At 46.5% G+C, this 12,923-nt stretch overlaps 1 long non-coding RNA gene across 5 annotated transcripts in view; it reads left to right on the top strand.

Moving 5' to 3' along the window:
• The first annotated feature begins 602 nt into the window (after positions 1-602).
• The window catches only part of LOC117879595, a 42,014-nt gene continuing 29,693 nt past the window's right edge, over positions 603-12,923 (top strand). For 4 of the 5 annotated variants that reach the window (XR_004646319.1, XR_004646317.1, XR_004646315.1 and 1 more), the window contains exons 1-5: positions 603-759; positions 1,468-1,541; positions 2,364-2,437; positions 7,147-7,452; positions 8,770-8,925. This is a non-coding gene — a long non-coding RNA (uncharacterized LOC117879595). The remainder of the gene's footprint in view (positions 760-1,467; positions 1,542-2,363; positions 2,438-7,146; positions 7,453-8,769; positions 8,926-12,923) is intronic. The other variant, XR_004646318.1, reaches the window with a different exon arrangement.

Genomic DNA, 12,923 nt, shown 5'->3' with positions numbered 1-12,923 from the left:
GCGGCTTGGGGTCCGGAGGCACGGGGGCTGCCCGAAGCCGGTAGCGCTGGCTCGGGCAGCTTGGCTCTTAAACAGAGCCGAAGTCTGAGTCAGGGGAGGAGCAGAGGAGCCGCGGGAGAGGAAGTGCCCGTCCGGTATTTTTCCAGGACATGTTCGGCTTTTTGGCAATTCCCCCCGGACGGGGGTTTGATTGCGGAAAAACCGGATGTATCGGTAACTCTACGTGACTGGTGCCCGGGGCCGGGGGCGCAGCTCCAGCCCCAGGGGGACCAAATCCAGACAGTGCCGGCTCCCCGCAACGCGCTGGTGTCCACAACCCCCGAGGGCGCCCCCCAGCCCTGCGATGGCTGCCGAGCGGTGCCCAGAGACAGCCCCCACCCAAAGGACAGGGGCTCGCGCCCCCCCTCCCCAGACGGCTTGCTGCCTCACGGGGCAGGTTGGTCGCGTCGCAGGGGCCGCTGGGAGTTGTAGTTCTCGGCCGCTCCCCTCTCCCGGCTCTCCCTGGAGCGTGAGGCCCGGCTGGACTACAGCCCCCAGCATGCCCTGGGCAGGAGCCGAGTTTTGCACCGAGATGATGTCACAGCGGGCGACCCACACACAGATTCGGAGATCCTAGCCTCCCTATTTCCCCGGACATGTCCGCCTTTTTGGCAATTCCCCCCCGACGGGGATTTGGGGACCCAAAAGCCAGACATGTCCGGGGAAATCCGGACGTATGGTAACCCTATATTATGGAGAGACAATAGCCTCATCATTAAGGTAACTAATTTCCATTATGAAACTCACATTAGCTATGTTTTGGGAAAGACTGGAAGTTAGCATATTTACTTTGAAAGCAATGGAGAATATTTCTGCAGAGTTTCAGGGAAATTCAAAATGATTTGAGTAAAGGAAGTTGCAAAAAAAAAAAAAAAAAAAAAGGTGGTGGGGACGATTCCAAAACCAACCTACTGTTTCAGAAAGAAGGTCACTAAGTGACAGTATAGCAGGTGTTCATTTATAAAACCAAGTCCTAAAAGGAATAGTTAAAGATGTCGGCTCTTACACTACGCACAGTTCTTGGGCCAAGTCCCCAGGTTGGGTAAATTGGCACAGGAGGTTCACTGAAGTCAGTGAAGCTATGCCAGTTTGCATCAGTTGAGAATCTGGCTCTTTATTCTTATCTAGTACAAAGAAATGTATATTTAGGCCACAAAAATCTGAACTCTGACCCTGAAGAAACACTATTATTTCATCTATAAGCTCCGTATGTGAGCACAATACAAAACCCTTTTAAAAGCAACTTACAATTGTATGATGATGTATTTGAGGCTAGTAAATGTGCAAGTTCACATCTATAATTTTTTCATTATGCTACACTTTTCCTATAGAACCACATACAACATTCACTCAGCAGTAAAAGTACTTTTTCTGAAACAATGTACTGTTGCTTAAGTATATTGACTGATGATGTTTCCCATTTGACAGCATCCTTTGGAAGAATTTTGTTAGTTGCCACAATCAAGAGAACACATGAAATGTCTACAATCCATGAATTGGAGGTAAAGCTGTTGTGCTGCAATGAAACATATATTCCTTTATACTTCAAAAGAAAAGTGTTAATTATGTGGGCAATATAAGATATATGATGCCCATAACTATTTGTTTCCTTGCTCCTAGAGTTTCCCAAGTGACTTGACAAATAATAACTGGATTATTGTTTAGCAACCCACAGGTTAGGTTAGGTTTGGGGGTGGGGGTGTGTGAGAGAGAATGAAGCAACCTTTAGTTTTAAGCCTGAACTGGTATATATTGGCATTGCTTCATTGACTTCTGTGGATTTAGATTAGCAGAGGATCTGGACTGAAGTTTTTTGGAGTTGGAATGGATCCTATGGGCCCACTTTTTCCCTGCCCTGCACCCTGTGTAGACATTGAAACCTGTAAATAAGTGTCCCCAGTTCTCAGGGGCAGATTGGGCCAGTGTAGCATCGGAGAGGGTGCAGCTTACTTGCACTTCCTCTACTTAGGGAGGGTGGGGCTATTGTGGGACTGGGCAACTGCCCTACTCTGTGTGTCTGCTTCCAGAGCTCTCTTATGGGCTACTGCAGGGGTGCAGTACCACTGGGGCACAGGTTGATCATGACCATGCCTCCTCCTGCCCATCCTATGTCATCTCCATCTGGTCATGGAACTCCGTGGGGGGCATCCCCAGTCTCTGTGCGTAATATAAGGGGGCTGTTTGCAAGGATTCCCCAAGGGCTTTTATATCTGGCCAATTGTCCCTTTGTACTAGCCTGCCACAACAGTCTGACCCCCAGCTCCTCCCTTTTGTGTATTCAGCATTGCCCTTTTATACTAATCACGGAGCATTTGTTTTATAAGGATCAGGAGTCATTTCTGGAGCATTTCAAAGAAGGAAAATATTTCACATCCAGTTGATCAGCCATTGGCTGCAGGTAAAGTATGTTGCAGCTTATACAAACTAATTACAGCCCATTATAGTGTCACTGGCCTCCCTCAGCGTTCCTCTGCCTAGCACAATTCATGTTCTTGTAAAATAGTGATTGGATTCCAACTAAGCGTCTGATTTGGGAAGCTCCCTGGTTGTGGAGCTGGATCATTCATATAATGGATCAAAACAGGAGTTGCTTAAATTGATCCAGTTGTACCAGATTCCACCATGTTTTCATACAGCTTATTATACACAGTTACCTCTGGCAAGTTCTGTCAGAGGTGACCCTCAGACTTCAGTCAAGAGGCAATGCTTCAGTGGGCAGATTTTAAGCAATATTCTTGCATTTATGAGTCTCGTTATCCAGCATGAGACTCTTTACAATGATGTGTAATAGGCTTTTCTACACCTTGTTTCCCAGTAGGGTCTGAAGTCTGACCAAGTGATGACCTGTGACTCCTAGGGAGGCAATACCATACAGCAGACTCTGGGCACCAGACTGGGAATCAGAAGCTCTGGTTTCTATTGCTAGCTCTGCCATTGACCTTGGACAAGCCACTTCACCTCTTTCCCCTCCTGATCTTGTCTTGTCCATTTAAATGGTTAGCACTTCAGGGCAAGGGCTGTCTGGTGTATGTCCAGTACCTAGCACAATGGGATGCCTATCTGTAATGAAAATACATTTCAGCAGGGCCGATACGCTGGGATTTGTGGTGGATTGTGAGCTAGTATTCCAGTGCTTTATCTCATCATGCAGGTAACTATAGTTTAAAGTCAATGGCCCAGATTTGGCCCTGTTGTAACTCCATTGATTTCAGCCCAGTAATGGATGAATTTGGCTGTTTGTGGAGATAAATCTGAAGTCCAAGCAGGCACTGATTTGTTAACAGTTTTCCTGCTAATAACTCTTGGGGTACTTCATTTCCCAGCATAAATGTTCCCTCTATCTTTAAGCAGCTTTTCTTTGGCATTTCTTTAGTGATTTTCCTGGTAGGTGAACTCTGTTTAAATTGCAAAAACAAAATTGTTTTGTCCTTACCCGGCACTCTGAGGACATTGCTTCTGGAAAGATTGTTTGGCCAGGGGTTCTCAACCTTTTTCTTTCTGTGGCTCCCCACAAACATGCTATAAAAACTCCATGGCCCACCTGTGCCACAATAACTGGCTTTTCTGCATATAAAAGCCAGGGCCAGTGTTAAAGGGTAGCTAACAGGGCAGTTGCCTAGGGCCCCATGCCACAGGGGGCACCGTGAAGCTACGTAGCTCAGGCTTCTGCTTCAGCCCCAGGTAGCAGGGCCCCAGGCCCCACGCTTCAGCCCCTTACAGTGGGTCTTCGGTTTTCTGCCTTGGGCCCCAGCACTTCTAACACTGGTTCTGCTTAGTGGACCCCCCAAAACCAGCTCACAGCCCCCCAGGGACCCGTCCCCCTGGTTGAGAACCACTGACATTACCCACACAATCTCTAGCTTCTGCGATGAAATTGGAGGGGAGGGGCAACATAATTATCAATTCAACTTCCTCCTCAGCTTCCCCTACTAGCAGAGGGAAAGGCATGACCAGTTTCCCTGTCTCCCATTTGAACACTGTTTGCATATTATCCACTGTAGATTAAATTCACACCTGTGTGGAAGGATTATAGTGATCAATAGGTCTTAGATTTACGCTGTACCTCTGCATAGGGGTGAATTTTGCAATGTAAGAGTATGTGATAGGGTTGGGACTCACCACCCAGCGCCCCCAGCTGGTCATCCTCAGGAATTAGCTCAGTCCAGTGGAGCGCCCCCTCCTGGTGGTGTCCCGTCTGTCATCTTGCCCTCGGTTGGCGTGTGGACCCGCGTTGCTCCCAACTTGCAGCGTCCTCTTCGAGCCACTGCGCTCCAGCAATGCCCCCTAGTCCATCCTCACTCCTTTCCAGGGGGGGAATCAATCAGCTGTCTCTCTGCACCCTGGCCAATGTGGGCACCTGCACCCCCAAAGTCACACTCCTCTTGGCAGAAGGTTGGTACAGCCCAAGACAGCCACTCCCGTCGGCCAGATGTAAGGCAAGGGGGGGACCCAGGCCCACCTACTACTCTGGGTCCCAACCCAGGGACCCTCTAGTGGCAGCCATCCTGCCTTTCTTCTCTTCCTCCATCTGTCCACGTCCCTGGGCCGCTTCCTCTTCAGCCCTTTCCCCTCAAGGCCTGCAGCCTGGCAGACACCGGGTGGCTGGAGGTCCCTTCTGCTCCCCCGAGCCTGCCCAGCACTGCGCTGTCCCTGGTGCTAGTCTCCCACCTCTGGAGAGGTGTCAAAGGCCTGGGACACACTCCCTGCTCTCTCCCTGAGCAGCCTTTTTATAGGGCTGAGCCTGGCCCTGATTGGCTGTCTCCAATCTGGGCCCTGATTGGCTCCCAATAAGCCCTTTTCTTATTGGCTGTTTGTCTGCGCCAGCCCACTGGACTGCTGCAGCCCGCTCTAATATGGGGGTGGGGCAGATGCCCCACCACAGAGTATCACTGATAACATCAAGGACTCCTAGTAGGTGTTAAGAGCTGGCTTGGTATGTTAGCATCATCATTTATTGGCTTAAATGGAAGCTTATAACTTATAAGACAAAAGGCTGTGACCAGAAGTACAAGACATTTTGCAAAGATGTAAGGCAAACTGTAGTTAGAAATGCCTAGAGTAGATAGTTATGGTAACTGTACTATAACCCACATTTTAATCTCCCAGAGGATCTTTTTTTTTTTTTTAATGTTTTTACCAGGTTTTTCCTAACTATTCATCAGGCTTATCACACAGCAAAATACTCTGTTGCCTGTAGTGGAAGTGTGCCCAGGGCTGGTGTTAGCCCATTGCATATAATGCATTAGTTTGGAATTTTATGAGCAAGTCACTTAACTTGTAGCTGAGTTCCCCATCCTTAACTACTAGGTTATTCATGATAAGTATATTAATTACTACATTAATGTTAATATATGTATTTGTAAAGTGCTTTGGGAGAACTTGCAGGTGCCAAATATTATTTTATTAGTACGAGAGAGTGACAACATGTTAAGCAGACACTCAGGTGACCTCTGATGGTGCCATATATTATTTAGACAGACTGGTATATCGAAGGACTTTGTAATCTGTATAGCACAAGTCATTGTTCCTCCTCCTTTGAAGCAGTATGAAACTTCAAAGGCCATCAAAGCTACAAGGAGATCCACTGCCAAGCATCATAATACTTACTTTCCCCAACTTGAATACATACATCTGTGCAGCTAAAAAAAAAAAATGCTAGGCACATCCAACTGCTCTGCTTAAGATTCATGAGTCACAGTTCTCTATGAAAACCAAAAAGAAAAATATAACCAACATCTAAATGTGACAACAGCCCCCATTTGGTTTGATTGTCTTTGGGGGTTCTGGCATATTTTCTCCCTCCCTTCCCCACCCCTCCCAACCCTGTCATGTAGACTAAGATTCAACATTTCCTTTATTGAAGCAGACAGGGCCCCTCCTGTGATGCAGCATCAAAGACCATGAGACAGAGCGTAGGCGAAGCATTTATAGCCCCGCACTGAAAAGTCTGCCATGCATTTAGTTAGGAAGAGCCTAGGCAACGGAGGTACAGGAGCAGGTAGAGTAAACCGCTAGCCATAAGAGCATAGGGGAAGAGCAGCAAGTCTTTAATGGGTAGGAGAGCAAGAAGATACTGGCTTTGATTTAAGGCCTGGGATTTTGAAGCTTCAGAAGCCAAGCTGCCTTTAAGGGTATAATGCTTGTTTTTCCATTTCCTACAGGTCATTTGGCACAGGACTACTTGTTCCCCTATCAAATCCAAGGGTATAATGTGACCAACAATGTAACAGCCAGGTCACGTTGGCCTGTGCCAGATGAATAGACTGCGGACAATGCAACTGGCTTCACAGGGTGCAGATCAGCCCAGTTTATTCATGCAGGAGCAGGAGAAAAGCCACAAATGCCAGCAGAGAGATTTCACAAGGCATGACCACTTTAGCTCTGCTGGGGCCTTTCCGGCTTCAGAAGTTAAAGTGGCAGAAACAGAATTGAATCCCGGTCCCCAGCTAGTGCCCTAATGAAAAGCAGGATGGCTCAGCGGTTAAATCTATGGCTGTTTTGTAAGGTTTATAACAGTCTGAATGAGGGGGTGGGGGACAGATCCTCAACTGGTAACAGCTCCAACAGAGCTATCGTGGTTTACATCAGATGGGACACTTGATGGGGTGGGATCTGAGTTACTACAGAGAGTTCTTTCCTGGGTGTCTGGCTGATGAGTCTTGCCCACATGCTCAGGGTTTAGCTGATCACCATATTTGGGGTTGGGAAGGACTTTTCTTCCAGGGCAGATTGGCAATGGCCCTGGGGGTTTTTCGCCTTCCTCTGCAGCGTGGGGCACGGGGCACTTGCTGGATGATTCTCTGCACCTTGAAGTCTTTAAACCACAAGTTGAGGACTTCAATAGCTCAGACATAAGTCAAGGGTTTGTTACAGGAGTGGGTGGGTGAGATTCTGTGGCCTGCGTTGTGCAGGAGATCAGACTAGAAGATCATAATGATCCCTTCTGACCATAAAGTCTATGAGTCTATCATTGGGCATCTCCACAGAAAGATGTGGATCTCTTAGTGCTCCATAAAAGTTAAATATCTGAGTCCTAGATAGCCGCAGTGGCCTTTACAACCTCTTCTACAATACAGAAGTCAGTTGTTACATCTTTGTCACCTGCAGGTTGGACTACTGTAACATTCTACTCAGAGCCAACCTTGAAGAGTATTCTGAACCTTCTCCTAGTTCAAAATGTGACCTGCCCCTTAAGTCTACCGGGCTATTACAAACCAGTCAGCATCCAGGAGAGACTCCTGTGATGGTGATCCATACTGGAACCAATTACACCAACTCAGGCACAATTCTACAGATCCTGGAAGACTTCAGGAATCTGGGAATGGAGCCGCAAGATCTTCTTGGTAATCCTTCCTGTCCCTCAGGCAAGATAAGAGAGAAGGCAAAAGTTACTGATGGTGAACAGTCAGTTAGGTGAGTGGTGTTGGAAATGTTTTAGTTTTGTGGAACTTTGAGGCACCTACTATAGAGAGAGGAGCTGTATGAATCAGATAGCCTTCATGTGGTAGTAGGGGCACCAGTTGCCTGAGCAATAGACTAGGTAGTGTAGGTGGCAGGGCTTTAAACTAACCATGAAGGGGGAGGGTGTATGATGATTGCCCAGTTATCAACACGTCATATGCCAGCCCCAAAACCTCACACGCGTGACAAATCCAAGCACAAAGCAGCATGTAAGGAATAAAAATTTGTAATGTGTCAACATACTTATGCTAGGAACCTACGTAACAAACAAGAGGAGTTGGATGCTTATGTATGAGGAGACACATGATAATAACCTGGACTGGTGTGACACTGATAATATCCTGGACAAACCTTATGAAATTAAGATAGTTCAATAAAGTCTGAGGTGGAAGGGTCCCAAAGCCTGGGCTGTTGCCCACGCCCAGAGTTCTACACTGCAATTAAACAGGCCTGCAGCCCACATCCCGTGAGAGTCCGAGTCAGCTGGCATGGGCCAGCAGCAGATTTTTAATTGCAGTGTAGACATACCCTTAAGGAGCTCGATTTATTCAGTTTATCATAGAGAAGGCTTTGCTCTGGCCCCAGTCACAGCCCCGGCTCCAAGCCAGGCTGCTTTAAGGAGTCTCGGTGTGATGGGTTGGGTCACAGAAACCCCCTAGTGAACTGCCACCTGATGTGCTGAGACTACCTCTAAGCCTGTTTTCCCTGGCAGCTTGGGACTTCAGTACCTTGCCTGGTTGTGCCAGACATGCCAGCCTGCTAAAAACACAGACCCAGGTCTAAACCACGTCCCCCAAAAGCTGCAGGCTTAACTGAAAACAGCTTAAGAAGTGCTCCTGTCTCCAACACTCAGATGCCCAGTTCCCAATGGGATCCAAACCCCAAATACTCTGTATAAAGCTTTATACAGGGTAAACTCATAAATTGTTCGCCCTCTATAACACTGATACAGAGAGATGCACAGCTGTTTGCTCCCCCAGGAATTAATTGCTTGCGCTGGATTAATAAGTAGAAAGTGATTTTATTAAATATAAAAAGTAGGATTTAAGTGGTTCCAAGTAATAACAGACAGAACAAAGTAAATTGCCAAGGAAAATAAAATAAAACAGGCAAGTCTAAGCCTAATACAGGAAGAAACTAAATGCAGGTAAATCTCACCCTAAGAGATGTTCCAATAAACTTCTTTGACAGACTAGACTTCCTCCTAGTTTGAGTCCAGCAATCATTCACACCCCTGGAGTTACTGTCCTTTGTTCCAATTTCTTTCAGGCATCTCTTTGGGGTGGAGAGGCTCTCTCTTGAGCCAGCTGAAGACAAAATGGAGGAGGTTCCCAGGGCCTTATATATCTTTCCCTTGTGGGCGGAAACCCCTCTCTTCTCCTGTGTAGAATCACAGCTACAAGATGGAATTTTGGAGTCACATGGGTAAGTCACATGTCCATGCATGACTCAGTTCTTTACAGGCCAATGCCATTGCCCACGTTAGCCCGAACGCTCCGAGGAAAGCTCAGATGTGGATTGGTGTCTATCAAGGTCCAGTGTTAGCTAAGTACTCCCAATTATTTGAATAACCCCTTCACACTATGTTGACCAAATCGGCCTTATGTGCTTCCTATAGCAAACACTTTAAATACAAGCATAGAGACAACACTCGTAACTTCAGATATAAAAATGATACATACATACGAATAGGATGAATACATTCAGCGGAACATAACCTTTGCAAAGATGTTACATGGCATATCTAGCATAAAACATATTCCAGTTATGTCATATTTACACTCATAAGCATATTTCTATTTCAACGTCTAGCGACTTTGAAAGTGTAGGCCACAGTTGGAGATGTTCTTGGATTACAGAACTCAGGGTCAGAGGAGAGAAGCATGTCTGTCTGTGTGTCATTCTCTTGACTCACTGCCCGGTTTAGGATTGGGGTGGCGGTGTGTCCCCCTGTGTAGTTGTCTACTACTCTTTCCATTAATGCACCATTTTGCAGAGATTCTTTTTCTACTGAGTGCGTCTGAGAATTTAAAAGTTCTATTATTTGTGAATGTTTCTGAACTGAAACATGGCTCATCTGGATGCTCAGGAGGAACAAGCACTCAGACCTGTAAGTAGCAGTGAGAACACAGCTGCTCTGTTTGCAGGTACATTGGTGGTCCATTCACCCACCTCTATAGATTAGTCCAGTCCTGCTCCTATTGCAGAATTCCCATTAATTTCAGTAGTGCAGGGATGAACTCAGCCATTTGTTGGGAAGTCATTTGAATTTCGGCAGCAAGGTAGAGAGGAAACATTTCAAGACTAAAGCACGTCACAGTTGTGCAGCAGCAATGGCTTCCCAATGGAATATCTTAGGCAGCTAACATGCTGTGGGGAGATTCCACCCTGCAGAGAGCACTCCAGCCCAAGGGACAAACTTTGCAGGATTTGGGAATACAGCTGCAATAGAGGAAGACCCAAATGGAGAGAACACTCCAGCTGCTGTTTCAAAGGCTTCCCTCCATGCTGACTCCTGACACACAGCAAAGGTATTACAATCACTGGAACTCACCCAAAATTCATCCCAACAGAGTTGAATGGATGCATGGTAGGGCCAAGCATTTGCTCTAAAAAAAAAAAAAAAAAAAAAAAGAGTTTTTAAGGGCCACATCTGTGCCCTGAATGTTTGGAGGCACTCACATTGGGCCAGAGTCGTTACTGGAGCAAGTAGGCCCAGCCCTTAACTTCATGTGAGCTACACCCTTTTACACGAGCTGACCTCAATAGTTGCTGCACAGGAGAGCGCTTTCAGCACTGGGCTCTGTGGGGAGGGATGTTCTCTTCCTCTGGCTTTTGTATAGCACCAGCCAGGCTCGTAGCACTTAATAAGCAAGGCAAATCTTCAGTCCCACATTTCTTTACGAGGTTATCTCTGCTGTCTCCGTTCTGCCCTAAGGCCAGCAGTGAACTGGTGGGATCAGACACCCAAAGAAAGAAAACCATGTTCCCTGCAGCTTGGCGAGGCACTTCTTGTATCTAGCCACAGGCTGCAAGATAAATGCAAAGGAAAATAGCTTTTGTGAATCCAAGCCACAAACAGATCAATGGCCAATGGCAAAAAGCTGCTCATTCAGCATCTACCAAGTTAACTCTGTTATTGAACATTGCATTGGAAGGAAGCGAGAGCTCAGTTTGTTCTCCGCTTTGCGCCCAGTACGTTACTGTTCCAGTGATGAATGTGCTCAGATCAAGGGCTTTTCCTCCAGCCAGTAAATGGACACCGATCTGATTACGAGAAGTCAGCCATGGCACTTGGAAGCCGATGGCTGAGTTTCACAAGACACGTGCACCCATGAATCTGAGCACAGGGCTGAGTATGTAGAGTGCAGCTGAACAGCATTAGGTGGGAGTTTGCTAAAATTATTGACAGATACAAGGGCAGTGCATAGGAGATTACTCCCATTATTTTTCAGAATAGGTCCATTCCTTTTCCAGACACTATCCGATTGGGCCAGACTTTGCCAGGATTAGGTGTAGCTAAGAGCAAACTCATGGCAGTCAGTAGAAATCTTCCTGATTTACAAGGGCAGAATCTGGCACTGAAAAACCTAGGCTACAAACAGAGTTCTCCTGTGGGCTGCATTCATAGCAGCAGTTTAGATTTCTATTGCCTATTCCCTTACATAAGCCCAGTAGCTGCCAACTCCACTGAAGTCCAGTAGGGAAGCTTGCCTTGTTGCTCTCATTAAGTTCTGGTGGCACACTATTTACAGGGCTTTAGATCAGTTTCTAAATTCTCTTCTCTTGGTTCTGTAACTTAACCCACTGCAATTGTAGGGCCACATTTTTAAAAGAGCTCAGCTCCCATTTAGGCACCTAATCGTGTGTCCAAATTTTCAGTGTACTGATTTAGTTGTGTTGGTCCTGCTTTGAGCAGGAGGTTGGACTAGATGACCTCCTGAGGTCCCTTCCAACCCTGATATTCTATGATTCTATTCTATGAGTGTGAGTGTGAGGGCCACCTTCTTTCCCAACACACTGAGGATTGAACTGAGACCTACAGGGCTGAAAGCATGAGCTACTCCAGCTGGAGGCTGTCACAGACTCATGTCCTCTGGAGATCAGAATCTGGAGCACCCACTCAACAGCTCAACCATGAGCTCTTGAAAATCTGGCCATAATTATGTATCTGTGTTGCCATCTGCTGTGATTTTATCATGAGTCTTGTGATATTTGGAGTTTTCCTTAAACTCCCTGCTTCTGCAGTCCTGTGATTACCTATAAATCTCAGCTTTCATTAAAAAAGCAAGTTTCTAGTCCTCATGGGTATGGAGAAAAGCTGGAAAACATGACTCCTGAAGGCTTAAACACCTTAAGGAAATAAAGAGACCCCACATTTTGTAAAATCTCATGAGCCCCCAAAAGTCAAGGCAACCCCCGATAGCCAAATATCATGACAATGCTGGTGTCTTAACAGGAGCTGCTGAGCTCTTCTGACCTAGCTACATTCTCACCCATGTGGGGTTTCAGCCATATAGCTGCCTGTTAATATGGCTGTGAGTTTTCATGGTTATCTATAGCTCTGGGAAGTGCTTTGGGAGGTCTCCAATGACAGACACTCTACAACTCAAATTAGAACCTGCTGGATCCTGTGAAATCTGTTGAACAGGATGTGCCAGGTTCTTCCCTCCATCCCACCAGTGCAACCTGAACTTAGGTACCACTGAGACCCCTGTTTTATAAGCCTGGGCTCCCCTCTCACCCTGTGCTGCTGTGACAAGCTGCAGACCACTCCCGATCCTGCACTCCCGCCAGCATTCACACAGGCAGGGGCACACCCAGCTGCAGTTATATGAATGCTTCTCCTAAGCCAATCAAGAACTTACAATAGAGTGAGGCTCCAGCCAAAATACCCCCAGTTCCCCAGCCTAGGACCCCTGAGCTGTATCATCCTGCCCTGCTCAAAAGCCTGACCAGTATATGAGATATTCCCCAGTCTGCCACTTCTACAAAGGAAAATGGACGCGCACCAACTCTTGTTCCTGAGCTGAGATTTTTCCCCAAGCACTTCACTCAACCCGTACTGTTTTAGGTAAAATATAAAATAGATTTATTAACTACAGAAGTATAGATTTTAAGTGATTATAAGCAATAGCAAACAGATAAAAGTAGATTACCTAGCAAATAAACAAAAACCCAGTCTAAGCCTAAGGATTTGAATTAAGCAGAGTCTCACCCTGTTAGATAGTATAAACAGTCCATCAAGGTTTCATACACAGGCAGGCTTCCTTCTTTCCTGCCTGGTACCAGCACTTCCCCCAGTTCAGTCTTTGTTCCTCAGGTGTTTCCAGGTGTTCTCTTGTGTGGGGAGTGAGGCCCATTCATGATGTCACTTCCCCCTTTTATATCTTCTTCCAACTTGCTAGAAAGATCTTTTGCTG

The sequence above is a fragment of the Trachemys scripta genome, chromosome 6 (genome assembly GCF_013100865.1).
Source record: "Trachemys scripta elegans isolate TJP31775 chromosome 6, CAS_Tse_1.0, whole genome shotgun sequence".
NCBI lineage: Eukaryota > Metazoa > Chordata > Testudines > Emydidae > Trachemys > Trachemys scripta.
Note: the sequence above shows the minus strand (reverse complement) of the source record. Positions and strands in the feature narration are given on the sequence as shown.